The following is a 24,977-nucleotide window of genomic DNA, read 5'->3' as shown; positions in this document are numbered from 1 at the left end:
TTTGGCTTGTTTAAAAGTCCTTATATTCTTGGAAACTACTGCACAGTGGAGCAATGTTTTAAACTGATACTGTATTGTATTCTAATCAAAATTTCTCTTTCTTTTGCTTTCTTTTTGTTTTTTGGTACAGGGGACCGAACTCAGGTCCTTACGCTTGTGAGGCAGGTGGTGGAACCATTGAGCTAAATCCCTGGCTCCCAAAATTTCACTGAACCATTCTAATCCTTAATTATAATGATATGAATGAATGCTATCCAACCTATTATCTTAAAACTAAAACTAATGCAGAATCTTTTCAATATCTAAAATTGTTGCGAGAAAACGTGTTTTCTTTCTTTTAGACAGGGTCTATGTAACCCAAGCTGGCCTTGGACTTGGGAATCTCCTGAAAAGCCTCCCAAGTGCTGGGATTACAGGTATCTACCACAACAATACTTTATAATAATAACTTAAATGCAGGATATAATTGCCTACAAGTAGTATCAGGTGGAAGATAAATTTTCTGCTCAATGATAGAGACCAAGTACAAAATATATGTATCTTTCTTTTTTAACATTACATTATGAATATTCTCCAAATGTTTATGAACTTGCAGTCCCTTTTTATGATTGTATAACACTTCATTAAATTCATATATTGACTTTTTAAAAACAAATCTCAAATCTCGGACTGTGTTTTTGCATCTTGAATTAATGATATTAATTTGTAGAAGAGTTTTCTCATATTCAGAATTGTTTCTTTAGTATAGGTTGTAAGAAATGGTACTGCTTTAAGAAAGAATCTTACTTTAGTTTTAATATAAAATGTTTAAATATTTCTTTAATATGAAAAGACTATATGCCAAATTTTACTCTACTATCAGAAAGTAAGGCTCATTGAAACCTCACCAAAGTTGGGCACTTTAAAAATTTTTAATGAGTGCTAATTTAAAAGGGAAATATTTTTAATTACTTTTTATTATTAGAGATTGTTCTTATTTTATTTTGAGTTGTCTACTCACACCATTAAATATTTATAGCTCTTGAAGTATTTGTGTATTTATTGATGTGCATAAACCTCTTAGACGTTGAAAATATCAACCCTTGACCTATCCATGCAAAATTCACCACAAATGAAAACTCAGGAGCTGGGCGTGGTGGCACACACCTGTAATCCCAGCACTGGGGAGGCTGAGGCAAGAGGATTGCTGTGAGTTCAAGACCAGCCTGGGCTACATAGTGAGTTCCAGGTCAGTTTCAACTACATAGTGAGACCCTGTCTCAAAAAACCAAAAAAAACAAAACCAAACAAAAAAAAACCCAAACAAAAAAAAACCTCAGCACTTAGGCCTAAATCTCCAGTTTTAAAATAACTATAAGTTCAAACTCTACTAAGTCTGAACTTAATATTTTTTATAAAATGAGTTTTATATTAACTTATTTCCAAATTTTTCCTGTTTACTACTTTAAAAAAATGTTCTCAGAGAAGTACCAAGAATCTAACTTGGGGCCTTGAGTATGCCAGGCAGGTGCTGTGCCACTGAGCTACATCCCCAGTCTGCATTCATATTTTTTTTGTTTTTCTTATTTTAAAATTTTTATTAGTACATATTTGTACTACATAATGATTTCATTCATTTTAGGCAATTGATACATGTACATAACACATCGCAATTCTTTTTTTTCCCCATTCCTTTGTACCCCCTATTGTTGCCAGCCTCAAACTCATTTATTTATTTTATAAGTCCTTATAAAGTTAATTTTTGTACATACAGGTAAACAGCCAGACTAACAGGCCACAAAAGCTTACAAAACACATAAGGCAATTCTAGTAAATAAAGGTCCACTTTTAGATACATTATCCGTGCTGGATTACAACAACTTTTTTCTATTTTTTCCTTTTGTCTATCTTTTATTTTGTACTTTATGTATATATTGAGTTTCTCATACAAGACAAACCATGTGATATTTAAAGTTTGTGTGTCTGATTTACTTCACTTAACATTATGGTCTCAGGGTACATTCATTTTGCTACAAGTGACTCAAGTTTATTCTTTATGGCAGAGTAGTATTCCATTGTGTATAAATACCACATTTTGTTTATCCATTCATCTGTTGATGGACATATAGGCTAGATTATGCTGCTATAAACATGGATATGCATACATCACTGTGGTATGATGTCTTTTAACTCTTTTGGAAAGATGCCTAAAAGGGGAATAACTGGGTAAAATGGAATTTGTATTTTTAGCATTTTGAGGAATCTCCATACTGATTTCCATAGTAGTTGTACCAGTTTACACTCCCACCAACAATGAATAAGGGTTCCTTTGCCTCTCTAGCATTTGTTATTGTTCGATTTCTTGATTATAAATATTCTTTCTGGAGTGAGATAAAAATCTCAGTGTTATTTTAATTCGTATTTCTTGACTAACCAGCAATGTTGAATATTTTATTTATTTATCCGCTATTTGTACTTCTTCATCTGAGAGGTGTCTTATTCATTTCAGATGTACATTTGTTTCATTGGGTCTTTAAATTTGGGGGGCGGTCTAATTTTTGAGCCCTTTATATATTCTAGATATTAATCCTTTGCCTGAGGAGTAGCTCACAATAATTTTCTCCAATTCTGCAGGTTTTCTCTTCACTCTTTTGGTGGTTCCCTTTGCTGTGCAGAAAACTTTAATTTGATCCCATTTGTTGATTCTTGGTATTATTTCTTGTGCAACCTGAGTTCTGTTTAGAAAGTCTTTGCACCTGCCTATGTCTTCAAGAGCTTTACTTATTGTTTTCCAGCAGATTGTTTTTGTTTTAATATTTAGATCTTTGATCCATTTTGCTTTTAGTTTAGTTCATGGTGAGAGAGATGCATCTAGGTTTTACCTTCCATATGTGAATAACTAGTTTTTCCAGCACCACTTATTAAAGAGACTATCTTTCCTCCAGTGAAAGGATTTGGCCCCATTGTAGTCAATATTTGCAAGGGAATAGATTTAATACAGGACACATAATTTATAGGATTATTTTATAATATTTACCAAAAAAGTCAAATGCAGAGTAGTACAAGAGATCTGTCCATGCACTAGAGACCCAAAAATCCAGCTGAGTCTGGATTCCATAGAAATGTCCCGCTTTCGTCCAGTCATATGCCTGAAGCATATAGCAATGTCCTCTATGAGTCCATCCAAGGGTCCAAGACCCAGTGGTGGAAGCTAGAAAGTCTGTGACAGTGGGATGAAGGGACTGTGCCATCCTGAGGGATCTGCACTGGAGCCAGGAAGTGACACTTAAGGCAGAGACCAGAGCTCCCCTGAAGAAAACAGCAGCCATGCCCAGTGATAGTGAGGACCCGAGCTCCTCTGACAATGAGAATAGCTGAGTTCATATCAGGAAAACTCAGAGGACGCCTTTCAGATTGTTCCACCTCATTGCCCCCTGGGTTTGACTTTTGTGAGCTTCAAGTCAAGGGAATTGCATCTTCTTTGGGTGTTTTCTAATTTTCTATTTTTTAAAGTTTAATTCCTGGTTGATGCTTGTAAACTGCTTATGGTAAGTAGCTTTAATGCAGTATTCAGAACCCTTAGGAAATGACTACGTCTCAGAGGTATTTTCCAGGTGTAGCTGGCTTTTGGGTTTTCAGTCTGTTTCAGGATCTTACCTCTTCAATTTATTTATTGTAGATGAGAAGTTTCTACCTACTTGGCCCAGCCACCGGTTCTATGGCACTGGCCTATAGTCAGTCTTTGTCAAACAGAAAGAACAACTGATTAGCACAATTATGTCATCTTTGGCAATCAGCAATAATAGCAGCATCTATAGCCTAGAAAATGAAAAACTGTGGTAACTATTAATTTACCACCTTTAACCATATAAACCAGATTTGTGGTTATGTAACAAGATCTAAAACAAACCAGAAAATTGTATGCAACAAATAAGCCCTTAATATGGCGATTTTACCCTTAGGAAAGGAGTTTTTAAAGGGTTGGGGGAAAATAGAGAAGTAAAAGATGAAGGGTTTAAAAGCAAGGCTGGAGGATCAAGCAAGATCGTACAAACTTTAGGAAAATGGTGAAGAAACTTTAGGAAAATGCTGTCACACATTGGGAGACAGTGTGGGTAGACAGAGTCCAGAGCTGAATTGATTAATTCCAGCAAGCCAACCATAGCTTTATAGCATGATAGTGGATAATCCCAGCTGGCTTGAACCTTTAGTTTACTGAAGTTCAGGCTGGTTTCTAGCTATGACACTAGAACTGCATTTTTTGAGCCTGTAACTGTCCATATGCCTCCTGCCAGCTTGAATTTGGCCGCCTGCCAACTTGAACTCTTCTGTCTTGCTTCCTGCTGAGTTGAAATTTGCACCCTCACTGAGATACCACAGTCTACTAGATGGAGTTGGCCTGTACCTGTTTTGAGTTCCAGGCTTAGTTGGCCCCTCTCCAAGATAGCTACCAGCCAATCACCCTCTCCTTGGTGACATCTGAATCCAGTGACCATCTACTGTAGTCTGCTGTGTCCACTGTTCCATTCCACTGATGTGTTTCCCTGTGGGGGCCTCTGGGGCTGCCAGTAGTCACCACGCATCTACAAGTTCAAATTGCTGTTACCACACTGTGAGTTTGGGCTCATAGAGGAAGCACTACTTGCTATCTCCCTCCTCTTCATTGAGGCCTCTCTCTTTGCTCATCCTGTGGACTTCAATTCATACTTCAGATCCTTCCTGGGTCCTAGGACCCACTTCCCTACTATTTCTCCTCATGCTGCTATATTCCAGACTTAGGATACAAATCTTGGAGAGGCTCTTTCTCTGCTGTTTACCACTCTACCATCTTCCCAGAAGTCTCCAGAATGCAATCTTGAACTTGCTTTGTGGCCCTTGGCCTCAGACTTGCTACAATCCTCCTGCCTGTCTCCTGAGTGCTGGGATTACAGGCATACACCACCACAGCTAGCCTTTATCACCTATTATAAACTCTCATTTTATTTTGTATCTGGAGACAGAGTTCCTGTAAGTCACTAACTGCAAGGACTGGTGTTCAGCTTGCTGTCCTGGAGCATCAATGTCCCCCAGTGCTAGGATTACAGGCAACAGTGCCACACCTGGCTCACTCAGGCCATAATTGGTGACTGTAGGTTCAGAGTCCCTGAGCTCCAGTCCCAGTCATGGACATCTTCATGTTGTTTTTCCTTCTCTAAAGTTCTTATAGAATTTGGCAGTGAATCCATTGGGACCTAGGCTTTTCTTAGTTTGTCTTTTTTATTACTTTGTCATTTTCATTGACTGATTTTGGAGTATTCATAATTTTTACATCTTCTTGGTTCAGCTTTGGTAGTTCAGATGTTTCTAGGAATTTATTCATTTCTTCTTTATATTATATTTTATTAGAGTACAGGTTCTCAAATAGTTACTGATGATGTCTTCTGAATTTTGGCAGAATCTATGTGATTTTGCCTCTTTAATTCCCAATTGTGTGGATTTGGGTCTTTTCTTATTTTGGTAAGATTGGCTAAAGGTTTGTCTATTTTGTTTACTCTTTAAGAGAATTAGCTCCTTGATTTATTTATACATTTTATTGGCTTAGTCTCAATGTCATCAATTTCTGCTCTGATTTTTATAATTTTCTTCCTATTATATGCTTTGGGGTTTTCTAGGACCTTGAGATGCATCATTAGGTTTTTTATTTGCGCTCACCCTGCTTTCCTGATAGGGGTATTCATTGTTATAAACTTTCCTCTTAGAACTGCTTTCATTGTGTCCCATAGGTTTTGGTATGTTAACCTGGCATTATTATTTGATTGTAGGGACTAATTTTTTCTTTAATTTCATCTGTGACCCATTGATTATTCAAGAAGGTATTATTTAATTTCCCTCTGATTGCATAGTTTCTGTGTCTTTTGCTGTTGATTTCTAGTTTCACTGTACATGATCTGATAATATGCATGGGATATTTGCATTCACTTAAGCATGCTTTATGATCTAGTGTGTGGTATATTTTGGAGAACATTCCATGCGGTACTGAAAAGAACATGTAGTCTGTTTTGGGATGGAACACTGCCTAGATATCTATTAAGTCCATTTGTTTGATCTCATCATATTAAAAAGCTTCTGCACTGCAAAAGAAACCATCAACAGAACTAAAAGACAAGCTACAATGTGGGAAAAAAATTTTACCAGCTGCTCCTCAGACAAAGGACTCTTATCTAGAATACATAAAGAACTCAAAAAAATCAACCCACCCAAATATAAAGACCCAATTCAAAAATGGGAATCTGAAATGAACAGACGTTTTTCAGACAAAGAAGTAAAAGCATCAAGTAAATATATGAAAAAATGTTCCACATCACTGGTAATTCCAGAGATGCAGATAAAAACAGCACTGTGATTCCACCTCACCCCACAAAGAATGGCTGCTATCAAGAAATCACACAATAACAAATGTTGGCGGGGTTGTGAGGAGAAAGGAACCCTTCTCCATTGTTGGTGGGAGTGCAGACTGGTGCAACCACTATGGATATCAATATGGAGATACCTCAAAGAGCTGGAATTAGAGGTTCCATTTGACCCAGCCATCCCTCTGCTGAGTTATCTTTCCAAAAGAATTAAAAGAATCATATCACAGTGATATATGCGCACCTATGTTTATAGTGGCACAGTTTGTAATAGCTAAAACTTGGAAACAGCCCATTTGCCCATCAGTTGGATACTGGATAAAGAAGATGTGGTTTGTCTATAACATGGAATACTATTCAGCCATAAAGAATGAGAAATTAGAGACATTCATAGGAAAATGGATACATATTGAGGATATACTCTTAAGTGAATTAAGTAAGTCACATGTGTAAATACCAAATAGTTTCTCTGTTGTGAAAAACCATAATAGTACATAAGATCCCAATGATATAATTGACAATGTGAAATAGGCAGAAAGGGCTAAAGGTGTAGGGAAAGTGGGAAGGATAGGGGAAAGGTAATAAGGGAAAAGAAAAAATATGAGAAAATGAAAAAATGGAAAGAAAGTGTTTGTTAAAGGGGAGGGTAGGAGGGTTGAAGGGAGGGCAGGGGTATGGGGAAAGAATGAGAACCAAGACCTGTCATGTAAAGGTACAAGATCCCAATGATGAATATAACTGTACTGTATACCTAAAATGTACCAATAAATTCAATGAGGAAGAAAAAGAAAGTTTGGTTCAACTCTATTTCTCTATTGAGTTTTTTTGTGTCTAGTTAATCTGTCCATTTGTGACAGTGGGGTATTGAGGTCCCCTATTACAATTGTTTGGTGCTTATCTAATTTTCATGTCCATTAGTGTTTGTTTTATGAAGTTGGGTGTGCCAGTATTTGGTGTGTTTGATGATGAGGATTATAATGATGATTATGGTGATGATAATTTCTTCCTATTGAACTATTCCCTTAACTAATATGTAGTGACCCTTTTTGTCCTTTCTGAGCAGTCTTGTCTTGAAATACATTTTGATACTAGAATAGAGACTTCTGCTTTTTTCCTGGGTTCCCATAGCATGAAATATTGTTTTCCATCCTTTGATTTTTATTCTGTGAGTTTATTTTTTTTTTGATACTAGGGAATCAAACTCAGGACCTTGCACTTGTGAGGCAGGTACAGTGCCACTGAGATAAATACCTGGCCCTGTGAGTTTCTTTTTAAATTACATGTTTTTTTTATACCACATATCATTATATTTTGTTTTTGGAGTCATTCTGCCAATTTGTCTTTTGATTGAGGAAATAAGACCCTTCATAATGACAGTTTTTACTGGGAGTTATTGATATATTCCTGTCATTCCATTCTTTTCTGTTACTGATTTCCTTATTTTCTTTTCCTTTTGCTTATCTGCTTATGCCACCAAATGTATTCAGTATTTAACTTGTTGGCATTATTGGCTTCATTGTCTCTTTCTAGAATATCCTTGAGAATTTTTTGTAGCATGATTTTATAGTCCTGACTTTCTTGAGGTACTCTATGTCATTGAAATACCTTATTTCACCATGAATTTTGAAGTAATGTTTTGCAGATGCATAAGTTGGGTTTGAGAGTTGTTATCTTTTAAGGCTTGAAACACTTCACTCCAAGCTCTCCTGGCCTATAAGGTTTGTGTAGGAAAGTCTACTGTAATTTGTATGTGATTTCTTGCCTTTCTCAAACATCTTTTTTTTTTAAACCTCATTGAGTTTATTAGTACTTTTTAGGTATACAGTACAGTTACATTCAGCATTGGGATCTTGTACCTTTACATGACAGGTCTTGGTTCTCATTTTTTCCCCATACCCCTGCCCTCCCTTCACCCCCTCCTCCCTTCCCTATTTATAAAGATTTTATTTCCATTTTTTTGTTTTCAACATTCAGCAGGGATCTTGTACCTTTACATGACAGGTCTTGGTTCTCATTTTTTCCCCATACCCCTGCCCTCCCTTCACCCCCTCCTCCCTTCCCTATTTATAAAGATTTTATTTCCATTTTTTTGTTTTCTCAGATTTTTTCTAGACTTAATTGACACTTTCAGCAGAGTAGATGGATACAAGATCAACACTCAAAAATCAATAGTCTTTTGTACACAAATAACAGACTTATTGAGAGAGAAATTAGGGAATCTGTCCCTGTGATAGTCTTCTGGTACTTTGAGTGTAATGTTGAATGGAGAGCTTTTCTTTCGGTCGTGGCTATTTGGGGTCTTCTATGCTTCACTTACCTGTGTGTTTATTTTTCTATATTTGGGAAGTATTCTGATATTATTTCTGTGAACATGTTCTTTTATGCTATTTGTTCACTTATTCCAATTATTCTTTGTTTGATCTGTTTGTGTCATCTAGCAGCTGTTGGATCTATTTCTTATGTTCTCACCCCCTTCTTTTCTTTTTTGGTACTGAGGATTGAACTCAGGACCTTGTGCTTTCGAGGCAGGTGGCAGAACCACTGAGCTAAATCCCTGGCCCTCTCTCTCTCTCTCTTTTGAGACAAGATCTCACTATGTAGTTCAGGCTAGCCTTGGACTCACTATGTAGTCCAAGCTTGGCTCAAACTCAGTGATACTCCTGCCTCTGCCTCCCAAGTGTTGGAACTATAGGCATGTGCCAACATGCTTGGTCACTTTTGTTTTCAAGGTACGTTTGAATAGTTGGTCTTTGAAGGCATCAATATCTTCTAGTTCTGAATTCTCTCCTCACATCTGTCAGTTCTACTGCCCCTACTTTCAATATGATTTCTTCAGTATGAATTTTAATCTGGATTTCTGATTGAAACCTTTTCATGGACTCTAATTCTTTGGTAGACTGGTCATTCATGTTTTGAATCATTTTGTTTAGCTCAGCTAGCTTTTCATGAGTATGTTCTGAAAGCTCCTGAATCTTTTAGGTCATTACTTCCATTATTTGTTTAGTTATATCTTCTTTGTACTGAATACCTCTTTGATCTGTTTTCTGAACTCATTTGTTATCCCTTTGATTTGTTCAGGTACATAACTTGTGCAGTTCTCTCAGTGCCTTCTGGATTGGCTTCAGGGGAGTTGGGAGTTTTGGGAGGCATTTTGTTGCCTTGTCTTCTCATGTTTCTGTTGTTTTGTTTGCTATGTTTTTGTTGTTTTGTTTGCTATGAGGTTTGTGGATGCTTATAGTCAAGGACTTTGTTGCTAGTACAGAGATCTCTTTAGTTGCTTTTCATTGATGTACTTTGGTCATGGCTAACTATAGTTCTTGGCCACATTCCCATGATCTGCCTGAGTCAGTTAGTTTAAGAGTAGAGGATGCAGTGTAAGTTACCCTAAAAACCAAGTTCTCTGGGAAGGTACTCTAGTGCTGATAATGTCACAAATGTAATTCGAGTGTTGGCTTACAGAGAAATAGCAACAATTATATGACTCTTAATATAATGCAAATCAACTACAGTATTATTTCCCAAGATGAACTGGGTATTAGCATACCACAAGAACCATTTATGTACAGTCCTTATTCCTAGAGAAGAAAGCTGCAATTATGGTGTAAACATTAAGACAACCCAGGTTATTTGCTTACAGCTAATATGTACTAAATGCGGCAGCTACATCTCCATCTAGTGGTAGAAAAGACTTTAACAGTAATTTTATATTGTTAACTATCAAAAGATTTAACAAAGATTTATGGTTATACTATTAAAGATATAGGGTTTTGGAATGGGGGAATAGAAGAAATAAACTGTGAAACCTTAAGCTCTATGAAATGAGGAGAGAGAATTGGTACAAAGGATCACATTAGGGAGTAGAAAGATGTCTATAGAAGTAGGTAAACATAAGAGAAAAAATTGACAAGAAAATGAAGATAAAAGGGAGAAAAAATAACAATTATATAGAGAGTAAAAGTAAAGGAGAAATTTAAAGGGAAAACAAATTTAAAAAATTAAAAAATAGAAAAAAAGCAAGAAAAAGAGGCAAAATGCAAAGAAGGACAAAGAAAAATTAAACTGGTAAAGAAAAGAGAAAAGGAGAGGAGAGGAGAATTCCCCCCAAAACCTCCCAAAAAACTATAAATAATGAACACAGAAACAAAGTAAAACAACCTCCCCCCAGAGAGAGAGAGAGAGAGAGAGAGAGAGAGAGAAAGACTAAAAAGAGAAACAAATTTCCTCTGTGATTTTGAGCATGTGGTTTTCTTCCAGAATCTATAATTTTGGAGCAGTGCCCAAGTTAAGATGTATTCTTATTCATGCTGGCAGACAAAAATGCAGTCATAGGGGCCATGGATTTATCTTAGTGGCACTGTGCCTGCCTTCCAAGTGCAAGGTCCTGAGTTCGATCTCCAGTACAAAAAAAAAATGCAGTCAGAACCAGAATAAGTGCTGTATTCAGGCCCAGCAGGGAGTAGGATTAGAGTGAGGGCGCCAATTCTGGTACTTTGAAATCCAGAGTGATTTGGGCTGAGTCTGACTTGTGGCCATGAGGGTGGGGCCTATATCCTGTAGATTAAACCCCTCTGGAGGTCTCTTGCCAGCCTGACCACATTTCCTTGATCACAGATGTCTCCAATAGCTGTCCCTCACCCAGTCACTGTGGGAACTTTCCACTGAGATCCCTGAATTGAAGTCATCCAACAGCTGCTCTGAGTTCCATGCTCAATCAGTCAATCCTTCTGTGCAATGACTTCTGAACCAGAACTCTCTCCAAGTGTATGGAAGCCTCTTGGACTAGAGTCAGTAGTTGTGATAGATCACAACATCCGCTGGTCCATTCCACTAATGTGTTTCTCTCTAAAGCCCTCTGGAATCCCCTGCTGTTACTTTATCTGTATATTTGGTCTTCCTTTCTCATAAGCCAGGAGCCAGGGAGAAAGTGCAGATTGTCCCTTCTCTTCTCTGTATTGTGTTCTGCCTCTTCAATTTCTGTGTAGGTTTTAATGGTCCTGTCAGATCCTTCCTGGTTCCTGGGGATCTACTACCCTCTTTTTAATTTTTCTTCTCAAAGTTGTTATTTTCCAGTGTCTGAGTTCTGAGCCTTAGAGAGCCTTACCACTCTGTCATTTTCCTGGAAGTCCTCCTCATGCTTTCTGCATACATATTTTAGCTATTTGTACTCATATCCTCTCTGTTTCCCTAATTTATAACACCATCCATCCATCTATTGATTGATTGATTGTACTGGAAATTGAATCTAGGGCTTTTGCCTTTTTTATCATTTTGAGACAGAGTCTTACTAAGTTGCTAAATTGTTCAGGCTTGACTTGAATTTGTGATCCTCCTATCTCAGTCTCCCATTGCTGAAATTATAGGCACGTGTAACCATACCTACCTACCTTTTATGTTTTATAAGGAATTGCTTGAGGTCAGATTTCCTGTTTCCCAGAAGACTGACTCTGTACCACATCTTAGTGTATAGGAAGTAAATTAAGGATCATCTTCATTATCAACATCTGAAAGCGTTGAACTGAATATCTAAAGTATAGAGGTATAAGAAATACGACTGGGTGGAGGTGGGCTGTATGAGAGCTCTGAAGTTAGAATGGCCCTTCAGAGTTATCTTACTTGAAGATATGGAGACCAAGCTTTCCTAACTTTAGCTTTGAGCGTTCTTCAGGTAAAGTCAACCCATAGACAGGGAGCATCAACTTAAGGCACTTGACTCTTTTGGAGAGTATAGCAATGCCTGTGCAGAGATTTAGCCGAAAGTTACTAACCACCGGTACTCTTGGCAGCTGGGGTTATAAATGTCTCAGATGTGAAAATTGAGCCTCAGATGACAGACCACAGTATCTGCTACAGGTTGAAAACACCATAAAAACTTATAGTTCTCTGGGAGAAGTGGCTGCTGTGCCATATAGTGTCTGGTCTTCCATAAGCTTGGGTGGGTGAGTGTGGCTTTTTTCATGTAATCTGTTCTTGGGTTTTATCTCATTTTTTTTTTTATTCCGGGGATCGATCTTGGGACTTGGGGTCTTACCTAGAGCTTTATATTGGAATTTTGGATCAAGTTCAGGCTTCTGGGAATATAGAACTGTCCGCTCTGGGACTCATGGAACTCTCTGGCTATGTGGGCTTTTTGTGATGTATACATACTCATTATGTTGGACCAGGAAGAGGATTGTACCAAGCCTTCCAGATGTGATGGGACTCTGATAAACATGGCCTTCTCAGAACCTCTATATACCAGAGTAGACTTTGCTTCTTTCTTCTGTAACAACCCATTTCTCACTCAATATGGACCTGATAGTCCTTGATTGGGTCATATGTCAATCTACTCTTAAACTTGAATGTTGAAATGGTTCTCCATGTATTGGTTTAAGTATTTCTATCTGCTCTGAGATCCCAGCAGAATATAATTATCTTACAGAATCATTTCTGTGCTTATTTATTAATTATACACTACTAGAGAACAGTTGCACAAAGGCTTAGAGAAATAAAAGATGGCTCTATTCAAAGCCTAATACTTGACTACTTGTTATAAAATCAAACATTTTCATTGCTTAAAGATGCCTAGTGCTACTCAAAGGAGTTAAGGAGGCATGAGAGATATTAGGGTTCATCTTGAATTTGGAGGGCCACTCATAGTACATCTTCTTAACAGAGCCTTCTTCCTGAGATAGCTCAACCCCATTTGCTCTGTCTTTTTTCTTCTAGATCACCACTTCCTCATATGATCAGTAGCAAAATTCATATTGCACTGCTCCTAAAGTCAGAGTAACTGGACACTAGGCCTTGGAGCAACCACTGTTTCTGTGCAGCTATGAAGAAATCAGGCAACCTACCTAAGGTTCCTCCTCTACCAAACAGGGCCAACAATCCTGGTCTGGTTGTTCTGATTGCATTGATGTATTAATATCTTATTTCATGAGCATTATTAAAACAAGGTATTCCACTTTTGTCTAATTTTTGAACAACAGACACATCTGGATGGCTTAAACTTAACTATTTTTAGTAGAAATATTTTAAAAGTAATTGAAATGAAGATATATTATACAGTTGAAGATTTTGAAAATGATAACACTAAGCTCAATCTTTTTGATGATTTAGACAGCCATCATAAATGTCAGTTATTGTGTTTTGATGCAATATGGTTCATATAAACTGTTCTATCCATCTTTAATTTCATATTGAATATTATACATCCAGAAGAGTGCACATAAGTATATGGACATGAAGTGAATCCACGTGGATAATCTCACCCAAATAAAGAAATAGAACATTACCAGCCTCCCTGGGAAATCTGATTCACATTTCCTTCTAGTCACTACCTGCAGAACCCAGAGAAACTACTATCATCCTGATTTCTGACAATATAGCTTAGTTTTGTCCTACACTTTTTCTCACTGTATTTACTCTTATTTAATAAGGAGAATTAATTATCCCTCTTATTCACTCTCATAGCCTTTATCTTATGTGTATTTCTTTTTCTTTTTTCTTCTTCTTTTTTAAAACAAGGTCTCACTATGCAGTTCAGGCTTGCCTTGAAATCACTGTGTAGCCTAGGCTGGCCTTGAATTTGCAGTAATCCTCCTGCCTATGCCTTCCAAGTGCTGGGATTTCAGGTGTGTACCACCACATCTAGCTTTATTGTATTTCAATACTCATTAACTCTGCCTTGTTTATTTGTTGTTTTTAATTAATTTATTTATTTAAACTATATTTTAAAATACTAGATAGTGTTTTAGGAATTGGTGATAAGGTCAACAAACATGAGTCCTGCCCTCATGGAATTTATATTCTAGAGGGAAAGATAGATAATAAAAGTAAGCATGTAGCTTGGTGTAGTGGCATGTCTGTAGTCCCAACGACTCCAGAAGCTGAGGCAGAAGGATAGAAGGATTGAAAGTTTGAGGACAGTTGGGCAATTTAGCTAGAATCTGCCTCAAAATAAAAAATAAAAAGTTGGAAATGTAGCTCAGTGGTACAGCTCACTTGCCTAGCATATATGAGCCCCTGGGTTCAATCCTCAGTAATACAAAAAAGTAAATACATAAGTTTATCACAAATTATACTGCACCTTATGATGGGAATCATTAAAATACAATGATAATAATTATGTGAGCTGAAAGCTTTCCTACACTGCCTACATACATAGGGTTTCACCCCAGAAAGAGTCCTTTCATGTGTTTGACAATTACTGTTTGTGCTGAAAGCTTTCTCATATTGCTTACATATATAGGGTTTCTCCCCAGCGTGATTCCTTTCATGTATTTGATAACTGCTGTGTGTGCTGAAAGCTTTCCCACACTGCTTACATACATAGGGTTTCTCCCCAGTGTGAGTTTGTTCATGTATTTGACAAACACCACATGTGCTGAAAGCTTTTCCACATTGCTTATATATAGAAGTTTTTTCACCATGAATTCAAGGCCAGCCTGGACTACACAGGGAGACCCGCTCTCCAAAACACACACACACACACACACACACACACACACACACACACACACACACAATATCATGGGTTTTAAGGTTTAAAGAATCACTACTTGTAGATCTTAAAAACAAGTTTAAAAGTAACATATTTGTACATTGATGTAATCTTTACTCAGTCATTCATGTAGTTCCTTTGGGTAAGGGTAACATATTAAATGTATATGATACTCCCCTCAATACTATGACAATGAAGTGAAGCACTTATAGTAGACTTGCCAAGGAAGACCTTTCTCAGGAATGACATTAACATTGAACAAGAGCCAGTCATGCAAAAAGCCAGGGGAAACATCCTGTAGGCAGAAAAATAGCAAATTTTAAGACCGTGGGTTGATACAGAACTTGGCTTAACCTAGGAACTAAAGTAGGTCCCATTTGAAGGAAGGGTTTTGAACAAGGAACTGGAACATGTATGAGTTTCGAGGGGTATGAAGGAAATCAGAATTTATCACCTCAAATTATGCCTCTTTGACATAAAGTTCAGTTTTGAAGAAGCAGCAAATAATATACATGTATCAAGACATCAATAATGCCATTAATATGAACATGTTTTATGTTTTTATGTACAAATGAAAAATTAAATTTGGGATTAGGTGCAAAAGTCAGTGGTAGAGTGCTTGCCTAGTGTTTGCAAGACTCTAGGTTTCATCTCCAGTATTACCAAATAAAATGAACAAATTTAGTTTAAAAAGAAGTAGCAAATGGAGGAAGAGCTGTCTTTATTCTTCCCCCTTTCTGCCTAAAGACAGTAATGTATTTAGTAATAGTAATACATATATAATAATAAAATTCTCATTTTTAGAAATAACTCTAGAATATGGTTAGGCTAGAAATGATACTAGAAGAATCTACAAACAAAACTTCTTTCATTAGTTTCTTCCCATATAGTTTCTTGCCCTTGAAATTCTAAAATCTTTCCTTTGTTCTATTGGTTTTCTACAAATTTATTGTTCTTTGTTGAAGATGCTTTATAGATAAACTTCTAAGCCATAGTGTGAGCTAATTTTCATTGAGGTTTCTACTAAGGGATACCTCTATTAATAAATTTGTTTTCTTTCTTATTAATCTGTCTTTTGTTGCAGGGATCCGTTCCAACTAAGAACTCGTGAAGGCAGAGGCAGAGAAAACATTTAACCCCCACCCTTTCAGGTAAGCAAAAGAATTTTTCATGTAGTATTTGGCAGTGTATGGCTAGGATTTTGGATTTTATTTCTGAGCAGTTAGACATCATTTGAAGTTTTGAAGTAGGAGACTTTACTGATCTGACCTATTCTATTCTATTGTATAGATTATAGATAGAAAGGGATAAAAGGAGAAAATTAGGAGGCTACTGCATTCATCCAGGTAAAAGTCACTAATAACTTGAGGTATTGAGACTATGCTTAGCTAGCATGGATGAGACCCTGAGTTCCACCCTAGCACTGGAAAAAAAGGTCTAGTTTCATGGATCTGAATTGAAGCAGTACAGATAGAGATAACCATATCTAGACCTGTTTGGAAGTAGTATGCAGCTTTTCAGTGAATTAGATAAGGAGTTTGATAGAGGGGATGGGGTGAGGCGTCAGGGATAGTGGGGGATAGGTGAGGGAAAGGAGGGAATAAGGTTGATAAGAGGTTTTTCTAGGAGCAACTAATGAATGTTGGGGTCATCATTTCCTGAGTGGGGCAGAAAGCTTATCTTTCCTCATTGTTTATAAAAGTAAGCAATGCCATTGAAATATCCTTGTAAAACTTGTTGAAGCACTAGATGAATGACAAATTATTGAAATAAATTTATTTATGATCATCATTACTTATATTACTCTCAATGTACTCAGCCCTAATGAGTCCATACCTTCAAATTTCTTTTCTTTTTTCTTTCTTTCTTTTCTTTTTTCTTTTTTTTTTTTTAATTTTATGAGACCTGGGAAACTGAGTTAGAAAATTCTCTCAACTACCTGCAATTAAGTCTCTGATTTTTTTTTTGTTTTGTTTTTTTGAGACAGCATCTCACTATGTAGTTGAGACTGACCTGGAACTCACTATGTAGCCCAGGCTGGTCTCAAAATCACAGTGATCTGCCTGCCTCAGCCTCCCAAGTGCTGGGATTACAGGCATGCTCCACCATGACTGGCACACTATGTAGCAGGCTGGTCTCAAAATCACAGTGATCTGCCTGCCTCAGCCTCCCAAGTGCTGGGATTACAGGCATGCTCCACCATGACTGGCTAAGTCTCTGAATTTTTGTCAGCATCTGTAGCAATCTTTTCTGCTCATTCTTTCTAGGTACAGTAGAATCTATGCTCTGGATCATATTTCCTTTACTGTTTCCACCTTTTCTGGATATTTTCATTTTCTTCTCATCACCTTCTACTCCCTCCTGTTTTTATAATTCTTCTTTTCCTAGACTTCCAGTAAAATGTAACTGTGCTCAAGTTTCTCTTATTAAGATAAAACAGAAGGAGGAGGAGGAAAGAGGGAGGGAGAGAGAGAGACACACGCACACAGAGACAGACAGAGAGAGATAATGAGAGAGAGAGAATGAGAAAGATAGAGAGACAGAGACAGAGAGACAAACAGAGGATGGACAGGCAGGGACAGACAGAAACAAAGGGATAGATGGATGGAGAGGGACGGATGGATGAGGACAGATGGATGGACAGACATGAATGGATGGACAGAGATAGATGGACTGACAGACAAATGGACAGACAGGGATTAATGGACAGACAGATGTACAGAGATGTCTGAAGACTGACAGATAGAGGCACAAAGACTGGCAGACGGACCAAATAGGTGGAAAGATGGATAGAAAGAGTTGGACATATGGACAAAGATGGGCAGACAGATGGACAGAGAGAGACAGAGACAGAGATGAACAGAGAGACAGAGATGGACAGAGAGACAAAAACAGATGGATGGACACCAACAGACAGATAGACAGAGACTGGCAGAGACAGGCAGACAGCCCAACATAAACAGAGACAGAGACAGACAAATGGACAGACAGACAGAGATAGAGAGACAGACAGATCACAGAGATGGATAGATGGGTGGACAGCATTGAACAGATAGGCAGATAGAGGGACAAACACAAAGACAGAGAGATGGACACAGATGGACAGACACAGGTGGACATGGATGGATGGGTGGACATAGATGGGCAGGCAGATGGACACAGATGGACAATGACAAATAGACAGATGCAGAGAGACACAGACAGATGAACAGACAGATGGACACAATCAAACAGGCAGATGGACACAAATGGACAGAACAAACTGCCACAGATGGACAGATGAACACAAATGGACACGGACAGATGGACAGATGGACAAAGACAAACATGAATGGACAGACAGACACAGAAGGATTAACAGACAGATGGACAAGAGAGGTAAACAAATAGAAATTGATGGATAAACAGAGACAGATGGATGAATGGACAGATAGGCAGATGACAGAAATGGACAGATGGACACAGACAGATGGACAGACATAGATGGACATGAATGTACAAACAGAGAGACATAGACATGGACATACAGAGGGACACAGATGAACAGGCAGAGATGGATGGACAATGACAGATGGACAAAAAGACAGACAGACAGAGGGATGGATAGATGGGCACAGACAGATGGACAAGGACTGACAGATGGACACAGATAGAGAGACAGGTTAGAAACAGACACACAGATGGACACAACTGAACAGACATGTACACAGATAGACAGGTGGATGGAAAGATATACAGACACAGATGAATAGACAAATGGACACAATGGACAGACAGAAAAAGACAGATGGACACAGGTGGATAGACATACAGACACAGATATATGTACAGACATAGGTAGACAGACAGAAGGACACAGAAGTATGGCCAGAGATAAAGGGACAGATGGATAGACAGTGACAGATGAAGGGACAGAATGGATGGACACAGATGGACAGACAGATGAAAAGACAGATGGACAGACTGACATAGATGGACAGACACATACAGACACAGATGGACAGATGGGCACAATCGGATAGACAGGCGGACAGACAAACAGATGGACATGGATGGACATAGAGGTGTACACAGATGAACACAGACATATGGACAGCGAGAAGGGCATAGGTGGATGGACAGATAGACACAGATGGAAAGACAGATGGACATTGATGGACAGGAAGATGACATAGATAGAAGAATTGACAGATGGACACAGAAAGATGGACAGGTGGAGACAGCTGGACAAACAGATGGGCAAGGATGGATGGACAGATGGATTTGAATGGGAAGACACACATAGACAGATGGACACAATCAGACACACAGATGGACAGACATAGATGGACAGAAAGATGGACATGGATGGATGGGAAGAGTTACAGACAAATGGACAGAGAGAATGGATGGATAGACACTGAGGGATGAGCAGATGGACACAGATGGGCAGACATGTGGACACAGACAGATGGACAAGTATTGACAGATGAATACCGACAGAGATATAGACATAGAGAGAAACAGATAAATACAATCAAACAGACAAATGGGCAAAGATAGACCGACAGACACAGATGAATGGACAGATGTGGGTGGACAGAGATGGACAGAGAAGGATGGACAGACAGATGGATGATTAGACAGGTATGGACAGATGGAGACAGAAGACAGATGGACACAGACAGACAGTCAAAAGGACAGATAGTTGGACAAAAGGACACAGAATGATGGACAGACAGACACAGAGGAACAGACAGATGGAAACAGACACAGACAGACACAGATAGACAGACAGATGGACCCAGATGGATGGACAGATACAGATGGATAGAAAAGATAAATAGACAGATGGACAGAAAGACGGGTGGAGAGACAGACACAGGATGGACAGACAGGGACACAAAGAGATGGAAAGATGGAAACAGACAAAGGGACAGACAGACGGACATGGATGGGGAGACAGACTCAGAGAGCCATAACAGGTACACTGACAGGTGGACACAATAAGACAGAGAGATGGACACAGAAGGATAGACGGACAGATGGACACAAATGGACTAACAGACACAGATGGACAGACTGATGGACAGACAGAATGGATGGACAGAGACACAGACTGACAGATGGAGAAAGATGGACACAGACAGACAAGGAAAGACAGACACAAATGGACAGACAGACACAGAGACATAGACAGAAGGATGGGCAGAGAGATGGACATAGGCCATGGAAAGACATTGATAGATGGACAGACAGATGGATCAGATGGGCAGACAAAAAGAAATGGATGGACAGAGATGGATGGACAGACAGAGGAATATACAGGTCTATATAGACATATGGACAGATGGACACAGACAGACAAGGACCAATAGACAGATGGACATGGTTAGAGAGACAGACATACAGGGAGACAAATGGAAAAAATCAGGCAGATAGATGGACACAGACGGATGGACAGGCAGACGGGTCCAGATAGGCAGATGGACAGACATACAGACACAGTTGGATGGATAGATACAGGTGGATGGACAGATGATGGACACAGATTGACATGGATGGAGAGACAGATACAGAACCAGAAACAGCTGGACAGACAGACACAATCAGACAAATAGACACAGAAGGATGGACAGACAGACACAGAAGGATGGACAGATGGACCCAGACAGACATACAGATGGACAAAGACAGACATGGATGGACAGACATATGGACACAGACAAATGGGCACAAATGAACAGACATATGGAAACAAATAGACGGACACAGATGTACAGATGGACATGGACAGACAGACATGGACACAAATGGACAGACAGACACAAATGGACAGAGACAGAAATGGATAGACACATGAACACAGATGGACTGACAGACATGGATGGACACGAATGGACAGACATATGGACACAGATACAGATGGACAGACAGAAACAGATGGATGGATAGATGGACATGGGTGAACAGACAGATGGACATGGACACAGACGGATGGACAGACATAGATGGAAGGACAAAAATAGATGTATATAAGAAGAAAGAGGGATGGATGGACACAGATGGATAAAAATGGATGGATGGATAGAGACACACAGAGGGATAGACAGAGATGGACAGACACAGACAGATGTACACAGACAGACATAAATGGATTAACAGACAGACAACACAGATAGACACAAATGGATGGACAGACAATGGACACAGACAAATGGACACAGGAAGCTGGAGAGACAGACACAGAAGGACAGACAGGCAGATAGATGGACACGGACAGGTGGGCGCAGATGGACAGACACAAATGGATGGACTGACAGAGATGGACACACAGACACAGATGAACACAGATGGCTGGACAGAGATGGATGAACAGTGAGAGACACAGTTGGATGGGCAGGCAGATGAAAAGATGGACACAGACATACAGATAGGCACAATGACAAATGGATGGATAGATACAGTTGGACAGACATAGACAAATAGATGGAAACAGACAGACAGACACTGACAGATGGATGTACAGATGGATAGGTGGTGATGGATGGATGAACTGACATAATGGATGGACAAACAGACACAGATGGATAGATGGACACAGAAGGATGGACAGACACAGACAAAGGAACAGGCACAGATCAACAGGTGGATACAGACACAGAGAGACAGACATAGACAGACATGGATGCAAATACACAGAGACATAGACAAATGGACAAACAGATTGATACAGTCAGACAAACGGACATGGAAGGATGGACAAACATGGATGGACAGACAGATGGACACAGAAGGATGGACAGACAGAGAAAGTCAGATGGACACAGATATAGACAGATACACATAGATGGACACAGAGAGACAGAGAAAGATGGACAGACAAAGACAATGGACAGACAGACACAGACATATGGACAGAGAGAAGCACGTGGATGGACAGACATGGACAGACACAGACAGACAGATATGGACCAATGGATAGACAGAGAAAATGGGCAGACAGACAGATGGACATAGAGAGAGACAGAAACAGAAGGATGGATGGACAGATGGACAAAGACAGATCAACAGACAGATGTAAAATCAGAGATGGATGGACAGAGATGGATAGAGATGGACAGAGGAATGAACAGATACAGGTGGATGGACAGAGGGACACAGATATACAAAGGCAGATGGACAAGGATGGACAGAGAGACATAAATAGACACAGACACAGAAGAAGAAAATATGGACACAATCAGACAGACAGATGGATACAGAAGGATAGATAGGCAGACATAGATGGATAGACACAGATGGAGGGACAGATGGACACAGATGGGTGGACAGACACTGATATACAAAGAGATGGATGGGCGAACACACAGATGGACATAAATGGACAGATAGATGGATACAGACAGATGGACAGACATGAATGGACAGACACAGATAGACAGATGGATATAGCCAGGTGAACAGAAGGACACAGAAAGATGGACACACAGATGGACAGATGGGCAGACAGTGACAGATGGATGAATGGACAGACAGAATGGATAGAGACACAGATGGACAGATGGACACAGAAAAGGATGGACAGACAGACATGAACAGAGAGAACAAATGAGCAGTCAGATGGATATAATTGGACAGACAGACACAGATGGACACACAGACACAGATAGGCAGACAAGGATGGATGGACAGGCAGATGGATGAACAGACAGAGATGGATGGACAGACAAATGGACGGATGGACACAGAGTGACAGAAGGACACAGATGGACACAGACACAGATTGATGGACAGAAGTATAGACAGTGACAGATGGATAACAGACACAGAAAGTTGGATAAACAGATGGACAGATGAATAGGTGGACACAGATAGATAGATAAAGACGGACAGACAGACACAGACAAACTACTGGACACAGAAGAACAGTCAAACAGATGCACACAGACAGATGAATGGATATGGACAGACAGATGGACAGACACAGATGGACAGAGACTGACGGATGGACAGATAGAAAGACAGGCACAGACAGACACAGATGGAGTCAAAGAGGCAGACAGATGGACAGAGACTGATGGATGGTCAGACAGAGACAGAAATACAAGCCACAGACAGACACAGACAGAGATAGAGAGGCAGACTGATGGACAGAGATATGGTCAGACAGCGATAGGCAGACACAGAGATGGGCACAAACAGAGAGATTGAGACATACAGAGACATAGAGAAAGAGACAGACAGAGATAGACAGATGGACACAGGCAGACAGACACAGACAAGCAGACAGAAACAGACAGTTGGACAGAGAAAGAGATGGACAGATGCACAGTAAGAGGACAGATGAACAGACAGGGACAGAGAGACAGACTAACATAGAGAGCAAGAGTCAGACACAGATAGAGACATACAAAGAAAGAGACAGAAAGACAGAGACCGACAGAGATGGATGGATGGACAGACAGACATAAAGAGACAAACAGAGACAAATGGATTGAAACAGACAGATGGACAGATGTAGATAGATAATTGGACAGACAGAAACAGATGGATGGACTGACAGAAATGGACAGAGATGGATGGATGGACAGAGACAGACAGATGGACAGAGAGACAGACGAACAGACACAGATAGAGACAGAGACAGAGACAGACAAAGATGGATGGACAGAGACACATTGATAGAGATGGATGGACGGACAGACAGAGATAGATGGGCAGACAGAGGCAGACAGACAGAACTGGATAGGCAGCCAGCTGACTGGACAGAGACAGGTGCATGGACGGGCAGACAGATGGAGAGGCAGACAGAGAAAGACAGAGAGAATGACATAGAGACAGACAGACAAAGAGAGACAGACAGACAAAGAGAGACAGACAGACAAAGAGAGACAGAGACTGACTGAGACTTTTTGGTCCCATTCTAATTCATGTTTTGTTTATTCAAGTCAGTTTCATATTCTTATTCTCATTCTCTTTGCTCTCTCAACTTTCTTTCATAGACAAATTTCTTGAGTTGGTTATCTACATAAGATTTTTCATCTAATTCAGCTCTTACTCCTAAGCAATCTGTACTGTCTCTACCATTCCTGCTCCAACTAGCTTTGCCAGGTTTATCAATGACCTATTGTTGCTAATCTAATTCACATTTCTCAGTTGTCATTTTATTTGGCTTTCACCTGCATAGCATGTCCCCTTTCCCCTTGAAGTTCTCCTTTCCCTTCATTTCTGGCACACCACCCACACTCGGGTTCTTTCCTGCTTTTCCAGAAGCACTCTCTGACTCCTACTACCTATTTTGGATAGTTTAATCAGGGTTCTGCTCTCAGAGTTCTTTCTTCTCACTATGTGTTCTGACTGGGTGAACTCATTCACTCCTCTGGCTTCCTTTACTAATGCTGGCTCTCAGAAAATGATACCCCAAATATTGTGCAAATACTTTGATGGACTTGAGAGGCCTCAGAAACTGCCTCAGATTCAAGGTCCTTCTGACCTTTTCTTGTTTCTCCTCCCCCCAGGAAATGGCTCTCTCTGGAATTCTTTACTCAGCACTAAAACCATACTCACAAAAGGGAACAAAATTGCCTCCCATCTCCACCTTGAAATCTCATTATTTCAGAAAAGAAAACTGATGACTTCATACCCGGACAGACTTCTTTTGTGGCAATTTTTTCTCATTGAGTTTATTGGTACATTTTAGATATACAGTACAGATACATTCATCATTGGGATCTTGTACCTTTACATGACAGGTCTTGGTTCTCATTTTTTCCCCTTATCCCTGCCCTCCTTTCACCCCCTCCTCCCTTCCCTATTTGCAAATACTGTATTTCCATTTTTTTATTTTCTCATTTTTTTTTCTTTTCCCTTAGGGTTAGGACAGACTTTTTAAAAAGCACAATGTAATGTCTATTCCTTGGGCTCATTCAAATCCCAAAGAGATTCATTTTACAAACTAATTTTTATCTCTGGGTCCATTTGTTTGCCTAATGATTTAAAATCCCTCAGGAGCTCCTTCTCACCTATGAAGAAAAATATACAAGCTTCAACTTCCTAGCCCTGCTCTCTCATAATGTAACAGTGGCTACTGCTTAGTGAGTTGTTCTTTGCAGATTTACCTTCTCTCTTGCCTAGCATTCTAAATT

General features: G+C 39.3%; 1 long non-coding RNA gene across 1 annotated transcript; it reads left to right on the top strand.

The window, feature by feature from the left end:
* The first annotated feature begins 379 nt into the window (after nucleotides 1-379).
* Nucleotides 380-24,516, top strand: LOC104855268. The gene is made up of 3 exons (XR_778357.1): nucleotides 380-416; nucleotides 15,935-16,001; nucleotides 24,351-24,516. It is a non-coding gene; the product is annotated as an uncharacterized LOC104855268 (long non-coding RNA).
* The last annotated feature ends 461 nt before the right edge of the window (nucleotides 24,517-24,977 follow it).

Source organism: Fukomys damarensis, unplaced genomic scaffold (assembly GCF_012274545.1).
Source record: "Fukomys damarensis isolate Sample0158 unplaced genomic scaffold, DMR_v1.0_HiC HiC_scaffold_39, whole genome shotgun sequence".
NCBI classification, from domain to species: Eukaryota; Metazoa; Chordata; class Mammalia; order Rodentia; family Bathyergidae; genus Fukomys; species Fukomys damarensis.
This window is presented reverse-complemented; position numbering and strand designations above follow the sequence as displayed.